The 16,763-nt window shown below is 35.5% G+C and overlaps 1 pseudogene; it reads right to left on the reverse strand.

Moving 5' to 3' along the window:
• Nucleotides 1-16,144: 16,144 nt before the first annotated feature.
• LOC125091528 (transmembrane protein 138-like) lies at nucleotides 16,145-16,763 on the reverse strand (annotated as a pseudogene).

Below are 16,763 nucleotides of genomic sequence, written 5' to 3' on the forward strand. Positions count from 1 at the left end.
AATTTTAGTTCCACTGAAAATATGAAGTTATTATGTAGTAAACATGCACCATTGGCCAATAGTTCCTGTTTTCTTTCTTTTTTTGTACTTTACCACCATCTTTAAGACAACAAAGATTGTTTTATGTTTGCATCTGTTGCATTTCAGTATTCAGTTTTAATAAAACAAGTAAAACATCTTATAAATTAACAAATTGAATAGCTTTCCTTTTCAGTGTGTATGTTGAGGACAACTTTTCCATCAAATTTTTGGAAATTACAGAATTTATTAGTAGGCAATACTGAGCTACATGATGCTATTGGTACTGATTATACTGTGTCTGTTTTGAGGGGTATTTTTTCCCCCTCAGGTTCGGAGGCTCCTATTGAGATATTCTCAAGGGCAGAGATTTTTTTCCTCAGCTGTGTCCAGTCTACTAACAAGCCCATCAATGGTGTTCTTCACTTCTATCAGTGTTTTCTATCTCTAACATTTCTTTGGGGTTCTTAGGATTTCCATTTCTCTGCTCACATGGCCCATGTATTCTTGCATGCTATCTGCTCCATCCATTATAACCCTTAGAATATTAATTACAGTTGTTTTAAATTCCTGGTCTGATAATTCCAGTAGCCTTACCATGTCTGTTTCTGGTGCTTGCTCTGTCTCTTCAAATTGTGTTCTTTGCCCTTTTGGTATGCTTTGTTTTTTTCTGGTAGCTAGACATGATGTACTGGGCAAATAGACCAGCTATAAATAGACTTTTGCAGGGCCTGGGTGGCTCAGTGGGTCAAGGGGTTTCCTTCAGCTCAGGTCATGATGCCAGGGTCCTGGGGTCGAGCCCCACATGGGGCTCCCTGTTCTGTGGAGAGCCTGATTCTCCCTCTCCCTCTGCTTGCTGCTCTGCTCGCTTGTATTCTCTCTTTGTGTGTCAAATAAATAAATAAAATCTTTTAAAAAAATAAATAGACCTTTGGTGTTGCAGTATGAGGTATGAGGAGAGGGGAAGTATTCTATAGTCCTATGATTAAGCCTCATGGTATTTTAGTGAGTCTTTTAGTTAATGTATGTCTCTTCTGAACTATGAACTTCATAAGCATTTCTCAGTTTTGTTTTGTTTGCTTTTTTCCCTTTCCTTTAGGTGGTACAGGATGGCTAGAATGGTCTATGCTTGGCTTTTTCCCTTCTTTCCCATGGAAAATTAGACTGGCTGGACTTGGTTATTTTTCTTTCAGCAGGTGAACATCTTCTAACACCCCAGCAGGTTAGTTTTCCTTGATGGCAGGCTTTAAGGGGAAATCAGTTTGCTCTGGTTAGTTCTTTTTCTTATTGAAAAATTTTTTAGCTTTCTATCATTGTTTTTATTACTGTGAAAAATTTCAAACATTCACTAAAGTAGAAGGAATAGTATAATAACTTCCAAAAACCATGAGCATTTCATCCTCAATAATTATGTAACATTTACCAACTTCAAATATTTCCCGGCCCCTGACAAAAACACATGTGGGATAAGTTTTCTCCATTATTTATTGAGGAAACCTGGTCAAGCTCCTGAAGGTAAATCTGGTGGCGGCCATTTTATGACTCTTCTTCCCAGGAGTATTTAACTGTTAAGAGTTGTTTGTGTCGAGCTTCTAGAAACTCAGCAACTGCACTTCGGGTTTTCCTACCCTAGTTCTCCTTGTGGTGGTTTCTGCTGGAGTCTCTACTGCGATAAGTCATAATTCCTGTGTCTTCCTGTGTTTGTCTCTCCAGTGTTGGGGGCAGTTGATTTGCTTGCCTGTGTCCTCTTCTCTTAGCCGTGAAGAGTTACTGATTTTTCAGTCTGTTTAGTGTTTTTGTTTGTTAACTTAGTGGGAATTTCCAAGTTCTTTATATGTGGAGCTGGGACTGGAAATGAGGGTTTTTTTTTTTTTAAATTAATAGATTATATTTTTGACTAGTTTTGGGTTCTAGAAAAATGAAGCAGAAACTGCAAATTTGGTGCATATCCTCTTCCTCCACAGTTTCCTATGTTAGTAATTTCCTGCATTAGTGTGATCCCTTTGTTAAAATTGAATCTTTACTGATATGCTATCATTTCTTGAGGTACATAGTTTATGTTAGAGTTCACTCTTTGTGTTGTGTATTATGGAAGTTTTGATAAATGTATAGGATAATATATATATATTTCATTACAATGTGCTACAGAACATTTTCTACCCTATAATTTCCTGTGCTTTATCTACTTATCTTTAACTCTTAGCCCTAATCCCCAGCAACCACTTATCTTTTTACTATCTCCATATATTTGTCTTTTAAGAATGTCATTTAGTTGGAATGATATTGTATGTAGTCTTTTTGGACAGGCTTCTCCATAATAAACATTTAGGGTTTCTCCTTTTTTTTTTAAAACTTGATGGTTTGTTTCTTTTTATTGCTGAATAATTTTCTATTGTTAGGATGTACCAATTTATCTGTTCACCTAATGTTTGACATTTTGGTTGTTTCCCGTATTTTATAATTATGCATGAAGTGATAGAACCTTTATGTGCAGCTTTTTGTGTGAACATAAGTTTTCAATTCATTTGAGTAAATATTTAGAATAGTAACTAATGGATATTGTGATAAGACTGTGATGAACTTTGTAAAAAAAAAAAAAAACCAAAAAACTTCCAAACTGTTTTCTACATGTAAGCTGTTAGACCATTTTCTCTCATGCAAGCAATGAATGAGAGTTTCTGTTGCTCCACATTCTCATCGGTATTTTGGTTTTCTCAGTGTCTTGGGTTTTAATCATTCTAGATGCACAATGGTATCTTGTTGTTTTAATTTGCAATTCCCTAATGCCCTAAGATGTTGAACAGCTTCTCATGTGCTTTCATTTGCCCTTTATTTTTCTTCTCAACTTGAGCACCTTTTATGTACTTTTTTTTTCTTACTATGTTAGCAAGGACTTCCAGTATAATGCTTAGTAAGGGTAGCAAAAGGAGATCACCTTGCCTTGTTGATGAACTTAGGAAGAAATTATCTGATTTCTCACCACTAAATAGGATATTAATTTTAATTTAAATCAACTTGATCACTTTCCCCTCTATTTCTAGTTGGAAGTTTTTTGTTTTTTTAATCATTAATTGTTTTGCATTTTTCAAATAATGCTTCTGTATCAATACAATTTTTCATGTCTAACATGTTGTGATGGATGATAATAATTAATTTTAAAATGTTGATGCAGCCTTATATACCTGGAATCCCTCCCACTTGTTCATGGTGTATAATTGTTTTCAGACAATTGGATTTTATTTACTAATGTTTTGTTGTAGGCTTTTATATCTGTTTTCATGAAACATCTTGGTTTGTAGTTTTTTTTTTTTTTCATGTTGCCATCCAGTTTTGTTATTGGAGTAATACTGACCTCACGGGATGACTTAGGAAGGGTTTGATAGCTATTTTTGGGTAGATTGTAGAGAACTGGTATCAGTATTGAAATGTTTGTCAGAATTCACTAGTGAAGCCACCTGAAACAGGTAATTTCATTTAGGAAGGTTGTAAATCACTGAATTTGTTTTAGTAGAGATCTATTCAGATTCTACATCTTCTTGTGTGAGTTTCTTTATATATTGACTTTGAGGGAATGTTTTATTTCATCAAGTTATCAAATTTGTGGGCATGGAGTTGTTAATATTCATTTACTAATGTTGCAATGTTCATGGGATCAGTAGTGATGGTCACTTTCCAACTTCTGATATTTGTAATTTGTGTCCTCTCTTGTAATTTTTTTAAATCTGGTAACCTGACTAGAGGCTTATAAATTTTATTGTTAAAGAAAACTGAAAAAATAGTGGTCCACAGTTTGTTTTGGCGAAGTGAAAATTGTTAACCTGGTTAAAGCAGGAGGTAGAAAATACACCTAGTGAAGCTGCTTTGGGAGAACAAGTTTGAGACAGAATGTTAATACTGCAGGGGATATATTACTAATTTCATCTTATTAATGACTATAAGAAGTTGAATTCAAAAAGGAGTCTAACTGTTGGTGATCAGGGACTCACTGAAAGAAAACACATTTTCTAAAACAATCAGCATGGAAATTTGTGACTGTTTCTTTATAAAATCATAAGAGATTAGTTTGAGAAGGACAGTGAATAACATTTTGCTACTTACAGTGCTCTCTTGGGCAAAGAGAATACAAAAGGAAGCATGTTTATAAAAATTCACTCATAATATACGTGCATTAATATAGTTCTTAGGGAATATTTTCTTTTTTTTTTTAAAGATTTTATTTATTTATTTATTTGACAGAGAGAGATCACAAGCAGGCAGAGAGGCAGGCAGAGAGAGAGGAGGAAGCAGGCTCCCTGCTGAGCACAGAGCCCAATGTGGGGCTCGATCCCAGGACCCTGAGATCATGACCTGAGCCGAAGGCAGCGGCTTAACCCACTGAGCCACCCAGGCGCCCAGGAATATTTTCATATGGGCATCCCATTTCAAATTTCCTATAAATTGGTCAAATTAACAGAGCCTAGAAAAATTGAACCAACTATCTGAGCTACAACCATCCAGCAGAGTTCACATAACATGAGTTAAAAATAAATGTTATTTTTGTAATTCATGGAGAATTTGCTTGATTTCTGCAGCAGAAAAGAAGTTGTGTAATACAGGATGAGGGACAAAGAACCATTAAAACTGTTACTTCTCTATAGAAAATATAACCTTCCCAATATTTTATGTACACTGTGCATTTTTTGTCATTAAAAAGTGCTATCACACTGGGCACATCTGATCTTCATAATGTAAGTTAGACCAAATTTCTAGACTCAAAATTATAGTAATTTTCTAGCTCCGAGAAAAGATGAAGAAAAACCTAGGACTTTGGATAATACAGCTAGTATTTTTTATTACACTTAATTATTTTGAAATTTATTATGCATTAACTATGTAATTTTACCTGGTTTATACTTATATTAGTCACAAATAGCAATACAAGAAATTAAAACATTCCTCAAAGAAATACTATTATTAACTTCTTCATTAGTTTGAGAAGACAATAAATCCAGAAACCAGACTATGTGTAATCATAAAAAGCATGTGGATCACCTTGAATTTTAGAAAATATCACTGCATCTGGCTTCCTGATTTGTATTGTGACATTTAAGATACAAAGGAAATACTAACGTTTCCTTCTGCTCTGCATCACACATTCTGACGATTGATTTTATTTTCATTTGTTTTCACCTCCAAGATTTACATATCCTCTGATATCCTTATATAGATTAAAATCTTTTAGAGGACAAAAACTTTTTTTTTTTAGTTTTTTTTTCAGTGTTCCAAGATTCATTGTTTATGCACCACACCCATTCACCATGACTTTAAGAACAAATGGTAGATGTGTAAAATTTTTGATTCATTAAGTGACCAAATAAATATAACTTTCACTTTTCTTGCCAAAATTAGTGTTTAATTTTGTTAATATGGTACTAGTATATGCAGGGGCTAAACTTAAATTGTATTGATTTCTATGCATGAGAATTTTTCTTCCGATTAAGGAATACTAAATGAATAGCCCTTCTTGTGTTCTATATTGACTTTTTTGGAGATTACCTATTACTATAGTATGTATGTATCTATCAGACAAAAATAAAAACACAGTTCTAACCTCAGACTTCTTACATTATAGAATGATTTTAGTAAAAAGGTGGGTATGTGGATGGTTGGTATTATTAATAAAAACTTTTAAAGGAAATTTATAAAATTCATTAGTTCTCCAAGAAGGAAATAATTTCACTCTGCTTTATATTAATGAAATTTAATTTCATGGTTATCCAAAAAGTTCAAGCCTGTCAGTGAAAAAATGTCTTCAGCCTAATTAATGTCAACATTTGGAAATGTACAGTCTATGCTTTGAATACTGATATTTCTGGTTAAGACTAACAAAAGTAAGACTTCATAGAATTTAAGAGGCAACATATTACCTTTTAGTTTCAAAAAATATTGATCCATACTTGAAACTTTTATATAAGTCTTCAGTGCTGCACCATTGCTACTTAAATCCATTTACAAGTTACTATACTATTGTTCCATTCTAAGAGAAGGTAATTTGCCCCTATCCCCTATAATCCAAAATGTAATAGTTCACTTGAAGATTGTTGAGTAACCCCTGAGGATTTACTCCATGCAATATCAAAATAATCATGCTTTCAACAGCAGAAGGAGACATCTATATAGATATTTAAGTCAATTTTTTTCCAAATTTTTCTTCAGAATGAATAACGGATTTATGTGTATATAAATAGTTGTTGTGCAAAAGGTTAACATTATGTTTTCACTACTAAAATATTCCATTGTGCTGAACAAATTGTTTTTGTTTTGTTTTTGTTTTCTGTAATTGGGTACTACAGTGTTTTTCAGAGTTTTTTTTCTTTAAACACTATCATGTCCAAATCCTTCCCATGCATTGGCTTTTCTAGTTGGTCCATGTTTTTACCTTTGATCCTAAGAGTCCTGTTCTGCTCTCTCTAGAATTTAGGAATGTCTGCTTTATCCTTAAAATCCAATTTAATTAAATTCAAAACTCCTATATTGAGTTAGAAACTGTGTTCAGCTCTGAGGCCAAGTAGAGAACAGTCCCCTATGAGTTTTCCTTGGGAGTGGACAAAAGAATATGAAAGGAGGCATGGAAACAAATAATTATTATAAGTTAGAGATGTAACAGAGTTGGGAAAATATTTGCTTTATGTGACTAAAAGATGACAGTGTTACTACTCAACATAAGAAAGTTTTCATGTTTATGTGCTACCAATAACCATCTGATTGTCTTATATAAAGCCATAATCTATAAATCTGTATAATATCCCCAAACTTAATTTCATTATGAGTTACATTGTTTCCTTATTTTCTCCAAGTATTGCAGTTTGAAATATATCATTTAATTTCTTAAGCAATTTCTAAAAGAGTACAACATACTGTAATAAATGGATCAACAACGATTTTTATGGTCCTCTTTGAAGCCAAGACTGTGAAATCACCTCTCTTCAGTGACTGAAAATTCTGAGAAAGCATTACAGATGAATTAGAAACCCCACATATGTACCATAGTTTCCTGATAGTAGAGATATCACACTGAAAATGGAGATCAGCTGCTGCATTTAATTTTGGAAAACCTCAGATAATATTGATATTGACAAGAGTTGGAGATACGTGTGTGTGTGTGTATGTGTGTATTTATCTATATATATATGGAAAACATGAGAATGAGAGCCTTAAAGGATTATTCCTTATGTGGCTTATTGTGGTGGTTGTTGTTTGGTTCTTGTAATATCTTATTTTCAAAATACCACTCTGGTTCTTATTTTCTTAGCTATTCAAATATTATTTTCTGGTATAATTTGACTTGAGGACTATTGACTTACTGAACTAGCTATATGATCTTGGATACACTGTTTAATTTCCCTGGTAAGACTGAAACATGTTGACTTGTTCCTGATCATGCATAAGGTGGTCTGTATTTCAGCATTAATTGTGGTATCAGCCATAGCTTTTGGTTTCAATTTTGTTTTTGAGATTTAATTTTTGAGGTTGAGAAAATTTACTAGTATTCTTAATTTACTGAGCAATTTTATCATGAATGCATATTGCATTTTCTCAAGTGCATTCGCCACATCTTTTGCATTTAGCATATAATATTTCTCCTTTAAATTTAATGGAATAAATTAAACATGTAGAAGAGGTTTTTTAATGTTGACAACTTTGACTTTGGGATTATTTTGTTCAACTAGCTTCTTTAAGATTTTTTTTTTTTTTAAGTAATCTCAACAGCCATTATGGGGTTTGAACTCACAAGTGTCACATGCTCCACCCACTGAACCGGCTAGGCGTTCCTCAACTAATGTGGAAGTTTATGTCCTAGAGTGGACTCCTTTTTCCTTTTTCTTTATTGCATTTAATGTTATAAATCTAAGCACTGATTAGCTTATGAGACAACTTTTAATAAGTTGTGTTTTCATCAATTATTGAGTTTATTTTTAGACCCATGATCTATTAGAAATAGATTGTATAATCTTCAAGCATGTGGAAATTTTCTAGATTTATACTACTTAGTGACTTAGAATTGAATACTCCTGTAGTACAGAACAAATTCTGTACAAATTCTAACAAAATGTGACCTATTTTATGGCTCAGCATATGGCTTTTATCACTGAGTATTTCCAGTACATTTGAGAGAAATGTGTATTTACCAATATTTGGTGTGATGTTATAGAATATCAATTAAGTCAAAATGGTACAACTCTTCCAATCTGCTTATCTTTACTGACTTTCTTTGCCTAATTAAAGACTGGAGGAAGGCTATTAATGAGGCCAGCTACGAATTTATGAAGAGGTTTTTAGTTTTTTTTTTTTTTAGATTGTTGTATTTACCATATATTTATTGTTCCAGGCATTGCTATCTATTCAGAATTAGTTTTCTTTTTTTTTTAAGATTTTATTTATTTATTTGACAGAGATCCCAAGTAGGCAGAGAGGCAGGCAGAGAGAGTGGGAGGAAGCAGGCTCCCTGCTGAGCAGAGAGCCTGATGCGGGGCCAGATCCCAGGACCCTGAGATCATGACCTGAGCCGAAGGCAGAGACTTAACCCACTGAACCACCCAGGTGCCCCCAGAATTAGTTTTCTATATCGCATCTTTTCTCTTCAGTCTAAAATTCTTTTAACAGACTTTATTTAGCAGGTCTGCTGGAGATAAATTCTTCCACATTTGTCTAAAATGTATGCATTCATTGATCTTTATCTGCTATTTACAGTTCTCTTGAAAGCCCCCCAAAATAAATTTAATGCCTAATATGAGCTTTTTTTTTTCTTTAAAGATTTTATTCATTTATTTGACAGAGATCACAAGCAGGAAGAGAGGCAGGCAGAGAAAGAGGAGGAAGCAGGCTCCCTGCTGAGCACAGAGCCCGATGCGGGGCTCGATCCCAAGACCCTGAGATCATGACCTGAGCCGAAGGCAGCGGCTTAACCCACTGAGCCACCCAGGCGCCCCTGAGCTTTTTTTAATCATAGCATTTCCATTCAGTGCTTTTGAAAATTTCTGTCTCTTTATTGAAAAGCATTATTTATTCCCTCATGTTGCTTACTTCTTATTTAACATGTTAATCATAATTACCTTAATCCATTTCTGATAATTCCAACATCTGGGCATTTCTGGGACTGATAGCATTATTATGATAGTAATGTTTTCACATTTCTTAATACTTCATTAAATGTGAGATACTTTGTATAAAAAACTGATAAAAATTGTTTCCCATAAAAATGAAACTCTTCCATCTGCCGAGTTACTCATCTGGGACTGAAGGATAGAGTGCCTGATGTATAGTGTAAGTTTCAGCCACCTGTTAACTTTCTCCTGTTCCTCTACATACATCCTTACTCTACCAGCCCCCTTGCTGTCCCTTGACAAGTGACCCTTACTTCTCCTGCTTCAAATCCAGGGACAGACAGTCATTTTCCATGTTTAAATTTCAGCTGTTTTCCTCTTAACAGCATTTAAGGAGGTTTCTTCCTTCTCTCACATCTCTGTTAAAGGTTAAAACCACCATGGATCTCATCTAGCAGGGGACTGGTTACTTTTTTGTGTTCACAGGTCTATTTTCTAATCGCATAAAATAACTGATCTTGAGTATTATCTGTCTTGAAATAATTACTGAGTCTTAAGTGGCACTCTTTAGTGAGTCTTTACTAGCCTGGTACTATTTTTAAATGGCACTTGGAGATCTGGTCTTAATTTGTTGTACTTGAAACTACTGTGAAAATCAGTGTATTAGTACTTGTGCTAAAATACCCACCATGGGTATTTTAGTCACCCCTCTGTCCCCAACATTACAGTTTCCTTGAGCAAACTGTTGGAAATGGAAGAAGAAAAAGGAAAAGACCATGTAACATGTATACTGAGAAATACAGGTTTATGTTTTCTAAGGAATCAGGTAATAAGTCTTCCCAACTGAGTCTAATACAGAGTAGATAAGTTTGGGGCCATTCCATATAAACATTCATTCCTGCTATTAGAGTAAAAATGAGAATGAATCATCTTATAGGAGGTAATTGAGTGGACAATTCTTATGTCTTGCCAAGTACATATTAATTGAATTATTCTGGTTATATACTATGCAAATGAAAAAATGGACAATCACCAAAAAACAACAACAAACATATAAAGGACATTGGGGTTTATCTGCTTGACCAGTAAAAAGACCTGTTGATCTGAAAAGAGGGAGCCAGGCCATACTTTAGAAAAGATAGTTGAGGGACGCCTGGGTGGCTCAGTTGCTTAGGCAGCTGCCTTCGGCTCGGGTCATGATCCCAGCGTCCTGGGATCGAGTCCCACATCGGGCTCCTTGCTTGGCGGGGAGCCTGCTTCTCCCTCTGCCTCTGCCTGCCATTCTGTCTGCCTGTGCTCGCTCGCTCTCCTCTCTCTCTGACAAATAAATAAAATCTTAAAAAAAAAAAATAGTTGATTAATAATCAGAAGACAACTTATCCCATTGTTGTATTTTTACTTTTGTTTCCCTTGCCTCAGGATACTTATCTAGGAAGAAGTTGCAGTAGCCAATGTCAGAGTTTACTTCCTGAGTTCTCCTACAGTACTTCCATTGTTTTCCTATGGTTTTATGTCTCACATTTATGTCTTCAACCCATTTTGAATTAATTTTTGTGTTTGGTATAAGAAAATGGTCCACTTTCATTCTTTTGCATGTTGTTATTAAGTACTTTGTCAAAATAAAAGCTTCTGCACAGTGATGGAAGCAATAAACTAAGGCAAATTACAGAATAGGGTAAGATATTTGCAAGTAATATATTTGATAAAGGGTTAGTATCCAAAATATATAAAGAACTTAAGAAACTCAAAACCCCCAAATGAATAATTTTAAAAATGGGCAGGAGACATGAAGACCCTTCTTCCAAAGAAGACACACAAATGGCCAACAGGTGCATGAAAAGATACTCAACATCGCTGATCATTAGGGATACACAAAACTACGATCAGCTAACAACTCAAACCTGTCAGAATGACTAAAATCAAGAACAGATGAAATAACAGGTGTTGGCAAGGGTGTGGAGGAAGGGAAACCCTCTTGCATTATTGGTGGGAGTGTAAAATGGTGAAGCCACTCTGGAAAACAGTATGGAGTTTGGTCAAAAGTTAAAAATAGAACTACCATACAATTCAGCAATTTTACTACTAAGTATTTACCCAAGGAATCCAAAAACACCAATTCAAAGGGATACATGGAGCATTATCTACGATAACCAAATTACAGAAACAGTCCAACTGTCTGTCAGCTGATGAATGGATGAAGGGGTGGGGTGTGTGTGTGTGTGTGTGTGTGTGTGTGTGTGTGCGCGCGCGCGCGCGTGCTGCGTGCAGTTTCATTATTTTTATGGCTGAGGAATCAGTGGGATATTACTCAGCCATAAAAGAAATGAAATCTTGCCATTCACAGTGACATGGATGGAGCTACAATACATAATGCTAAATGAAATAAGCCAGTCAGAAAAAGACAAATACTGTATACTTTCAGTCATGTGTAGAATTTAAAAATCAAGTGAACGGGCGCCTGGGTGGCTCAGTGGGTTAAGCCTCTGCCTTCGGCTCAGGTCATGATCTCAGGGTCCTGGAATCGGGCCCCACATCAGGCTCTCTGCTCAGCAGGGAGCCTGCTCCCCCCCTCATCTCTCTATGCGTGCCTCTCTGCCTACTTATGATCTCTGTCAAATAAAATCTTTTAAAAAAATCAAGTGACAAAAGAGAGAGAGAGAAAGACCAAGAGACAGACTCTTAATGATAGAGAAAAATGGATGATTACAAGTGGGGATGGGAGAGATAGGTGATGAGGATTAAGGAGGGCACTTGTCATGATGAGCACAGGGTATCTTACAGAAGTGTTGAATCGCTATATTGTACACCTGCAACTAATATTACACTATATGTTAACTAGCTAGAATTTAAACAAAAACTTAAATTCATTTTTGTTATTTTTTTAAGTTCATAATAGAACACAAATTCATTAAATTCAAGCAAAAATTCATAAGGAAAGAACAGAGATGAGAGGAAAAGAATGTAAGATAAAAAGGAAGTGTGTCTGTTAGCCATTTGTATGTCTTCTTTGGAGAAGTGGCTACTAGACACATGAAAAAATGTTCATCATTAGCCATCATGGAGATTCAAATCAAAGCCACCTTGAGATACTACCTTACACCAGTTAGAATGGCCAAAATTAACAAGAAAGTAAGCAACGTGTGTCGGAGAGGATGTGGAGAAAGGGGAGCCCTCTTACACTGTTGGTGGGAAGGCAAGTTGGTGCAGCCACTTTGGAAAACAGTGTGGAGATTCCTTAAGAAATTAAAAATAGAGCTTCCCTATGACCCTGCAATTGCACTACTGGGTGTTTACCCCAAAGATACAGATATAATGAAGAGAAGGGCCATCTGTACCCCAATGTTCATAGCAGCAATGGCCACGGTCGCCAAACTGTGAAAAGAGCCAAGATGCCCTTCAACAGATGAATGGATAAAGAAGATGTGGTCCATATACACTATGGAGTATTATGCCTCCATCAGAAAGGATGAATACTCAACTTTTGTATCAACATGGACAGGACTGGAAGAGATTATGCTGAGTGATATAAGTCAAGCAGAGAGAGTCAATTATTATATGGTTTTGCTTATTTGTGGAGCATGAGGAAGAGGAGAAGGAGAGAGGAGAAGGGAGTTGGGGGAAATCGGAGGGGGAGAAAAACCACAAGAGACTGTTGACTCTGAGAAACAAACTGAGGGTTGGGGGGTGGTGGGTATTAAAGAGGGCATGTATTGTGTGGAGCACCGGGTGTGGTGCTAAATAATGAATCTTGGAACACTGAAAAAATAAAGTTTAAATAAAAAGAAGTGAGTGAATTAAAAAAATTAAATTATTTAGTAATAAAGTGATTTATTAATGTAGTTATTATAAATGGGGCAGAAATTGAGCTTTAAAAAGTCAAAAAGACAATAACCATTAAAAATGAGGAAGAAAAACATGGTTGTCAAGATGGTAATATTTCCAGAATAAGAGTTTTTTTCAATGATAGATGATAGAACAACTGGAACAGACAAATGGTATACTGTGTAGAGGTTACTTAAAAAATAAAATCATAATTTTGAGATTGAATATAAGGTTTTAAGACAGTTTTTGATTTTTTTGTGTAATAATCTTACTGTATTTTAGAACATTTTTAACAACCACAGAAAGAATAAAGAATAACTGTTATGCAGAAATAATCATGGTTTTCAAGTACAAAATTCTACAAAATTGTTACCATATCAAATTTATATTTTCAAATAGAAATTACTCTAATTTTATAATCAACATAATAAAGACTGTTTTGTTCACTATTCAGAACCAAAAACAATAGCTTCGATATAGTAGTTGTTACTAAACATTTATAAACAAAGTTTTTGTTTAAAGGACTATCATTTATAAAAACAAAAAAGGAAAACACTTCTATAATCACAGTACGGCTATACTCAGTGTGAATTTTTGATCTATATCTTCCTAGACTTTTATCACGAATGTTTATGTATATTTAGAATGATAGTATATCTACCCTAAAATGCATATTTAATATGATTTGAATATATTTCTCAATCCTTCTTATCACAATATTTCGAGATTCTCAAAGCCCAAGCTGGGTTGAAAGAGGGGATGTTTAGCTCCAAAATGTAGTAGAGTCAAAGTATTTGAGGAGCTAAACAAAAATCATTGAATGGGCTGACTTACCTTCCTCTGATCTTGGGCATGCTTGAAAATGAAATCTGTTGTTTCACTAATATCAAATCTTAGTTCAATAGTAGGTAGTAACTTAAAACTTTTCTCTGTCAGCGAAGAATGATTTGGGCTATTTCCTGAGTATACGCATCATCTAAAATTCTGTTTGTTTTTTTTTTTTAAAGTGTAGCAGGGCACACAGTATTTTATTTAAATTAATGAAATAATGTGTGTACTAGAGAAGTGACCTTCACTTGTTTTTTTTCCAGAAAGTATTACTCAGAGCAATTCTATTAAATATTTTCTACCCATCTATGTAGCATTATATTTTTGGTAGAAATATTCCTAGAAAATTGCACTTCAGTCTATTTGACCCAAAGATAGTGACACTTAAAAAATTACAATTGTTAGGTTTATTTGAAATTATTATCTGCATGTTGCAATGTTTAGACTTTTACTTTTAAACAAATCTGGGTGAACTCAAGATCAGTTGGTTAAGCAGCTGTCTTCCACTCAAGTCATAATCTCAAGGTCCTGGGATCCAGCCCTGCATCGGGCTCCTTGTTCAGTGAGGAGTCTGCTTCTCCTTTTCCCTCTGTGTGCTTGCTTGCTTGCCCTCTGACTCTCAAATACATAAATCTTTTTTAAAAAAATTTTTAAAAAAGACCAAAAAAACACAAGCCAATACCTTCTGTGAAGCTGTCTCATGATCCCTAAAAATGCAAGGATGTAAATCTCGGGTTAGGAAAACAAAGCTAATTCTTACATTTTTTAGTGCTGTTATTTCATGTGTGTGGAGTGTGTGTGTGTGTGTGTGTGTGATGCAAATTAAAATTATACAAAAATACCTGCTGTTACATAATATGTATGTAAAAGTATATGTACATGATATGCATGACACCTAAATATCATGGTTAACTTTACTGGGGGATTAAAAAATGAGAAGACTCCTATATATAAAATACTTGTTGATAGACAGGTCACATATCTGAAATTTCAGCAGTAAAATATTTTTCACTTGGGGTAAAGTGCATTTTCCAAAACTTTCACCAAAACCAATTTACTCTGTTACTCAGGCTCCCCCGCCATAATAATATATTAATAAATAATGAAAATTACCATGGATTAATTTATATTTGTTTTATTTAGCAAGCGCTTGATGGGTGAATGGTATACTGTGTAAGAAACAGTATCTGAGGGCACCTGGGTGGCTCAGTGGGTTAAGCCTCTGCCTTCGGCTCAGGTCATGATGTCAGGTTCCTGGGATCGAGCCCCACATCAGGCTCTCTGCTCGGCAGGGAGCCTGCTTCCTCCTCTCTCTCTCTGCCTACTTCTCTGCCTACTTGTGATCTCTCTCTGTCAAATAAATCTTTGAAAAAAAAAAAAAAGAAACAGTATCTGATTAATGTGCCAAGGTCATAGTCACAGAACAAATATTATACTGATAAGAAAAGATTGCAAAGAAGGTCTATCAGGAACTGAGGTTTATGCCCAAGCTTTGTTTTGAGAAACCGCACAAATACACTAGGGTATACCTTCTGTCCATACAACACACACATGTGCATGCATATGTTCAAACATGTGCTTATGTGTGTGTACACATACTTTTGATATTTCTTAAAATCATCTAAAATTCTATACAAATGTATAAAATGTAGGTCAGTTAAATTCAACAGGGGATATACTTTTGTATTTATCAATATATACATCTAGTCTATTAACATCTGAACTCTAAGAATTTTATGGTCACTAAATGTTAACATAAAAAATAAAACCACTTTAAGAAGATGAGACTTATATACAGAGGACTCTAACTTTAGTTTATCCATGAACCCTTAGGCTTCAGAGTTTTAATACTGATTTTTCAAATAAGCAAATTTTTTATGGAAAAAGAATTCAATTTATTTCCTATTTTTAAAAAGTGTAAAAATTTTAAAAAGGGCCTTGGGCATAAAATCTAAATGTCTTCAGTGTGATCTGTCAGGAGCTTAAAATGTCACTCTTTGCAACCTTCATCATTAATTAGTGTTTGGTGCAAAGAAAGCAGGTACCAGGAGACCCTCCTGTACCAGGCAAAATGACAGCTTCCCCAGGATGAAGCCTCAGCCTTGCATGAGGAAAGGGGTGGAGAGCAGGAAGGAATGGGGGAAGAACTGAGGGGGAGGCTGGGACCCTCATGTACTGAGATCTATGCTGGGAAACACTTTAATGTGCTAAAACACTTTAATCTGTCTTCTTAACTGCTCAACACAAGTGGCCTGAGGCCTGTTCTAGGTAAGTTAAACGTTTGCTGTGCATAGGGCCAATCCCATCCCACAGAGGCACAAATGTAGCCTCTACGAGGAAGGAAAAGCATCCACCAATGTAGCAAGAATTGGTTACCTTTGGTGTTGGTGAACTTATGGAGGCATAGAGTCCTGGTAGAAGTGAGGATCACCCAGTCTCACAGCTGTCCATTTGCAGAAGTAACCAATAACACTGCCATGCTAGTCTCCAGAATACAGAAAGTCTCTTTTTCCTGACAAAGCAGTTGGGAATTTTTCCAGTGTAAAGTCATGACCCAGACATGAAGGAAGATGCTGGGGGCGAAGAACATAGCTTTGAGGAGGGCGGTCCCTTTGAACTTATGGAATACAGAGTTGCCCAGTGCCGCCTCCTGATGGCGCATGGGAGAAGAATGAGGCACAACGACTTTGGTTGAAAGAGAAAGGGAGCTGGGGGGACGACAGTAGAAAGGACTGTCGCCCCCTGCTCCATTGTCTTACAGCTGACTTGTTTGTACCTCATTCTTCTCCTGTGTCAGAAGACGACAGCCCAGGTCATCCTGGAAGACAAAGGTGTTGGAGAACAGGAGGAAAATGATGCTGATGTTGAAGAGAATTGCAGTATCCTGGATGATGAGAAACACCAGGATGATAGGAGCCAATTGGAGTAGTTCTGCAAAGGAATTAACAGATCCTAGGACAGTAGCAGGAACTGCAGGGAGAACACCAGGCTATAGTCACTGGTCTGGAGCAT

This window comes from Lutra lutra, chromosome X (assembly GCF_902655055.1).
Source record: "Lutra lutra chromosome X, mLutLut1.2, whole genome shotgun sequence".
In the NCBI taxonomy this organism is placed as follows: Eukaryota; Metazoa; Chordata; class Mammalia; order Carnivora; family Mustelidae; genus Lutra; species Lutra lutra.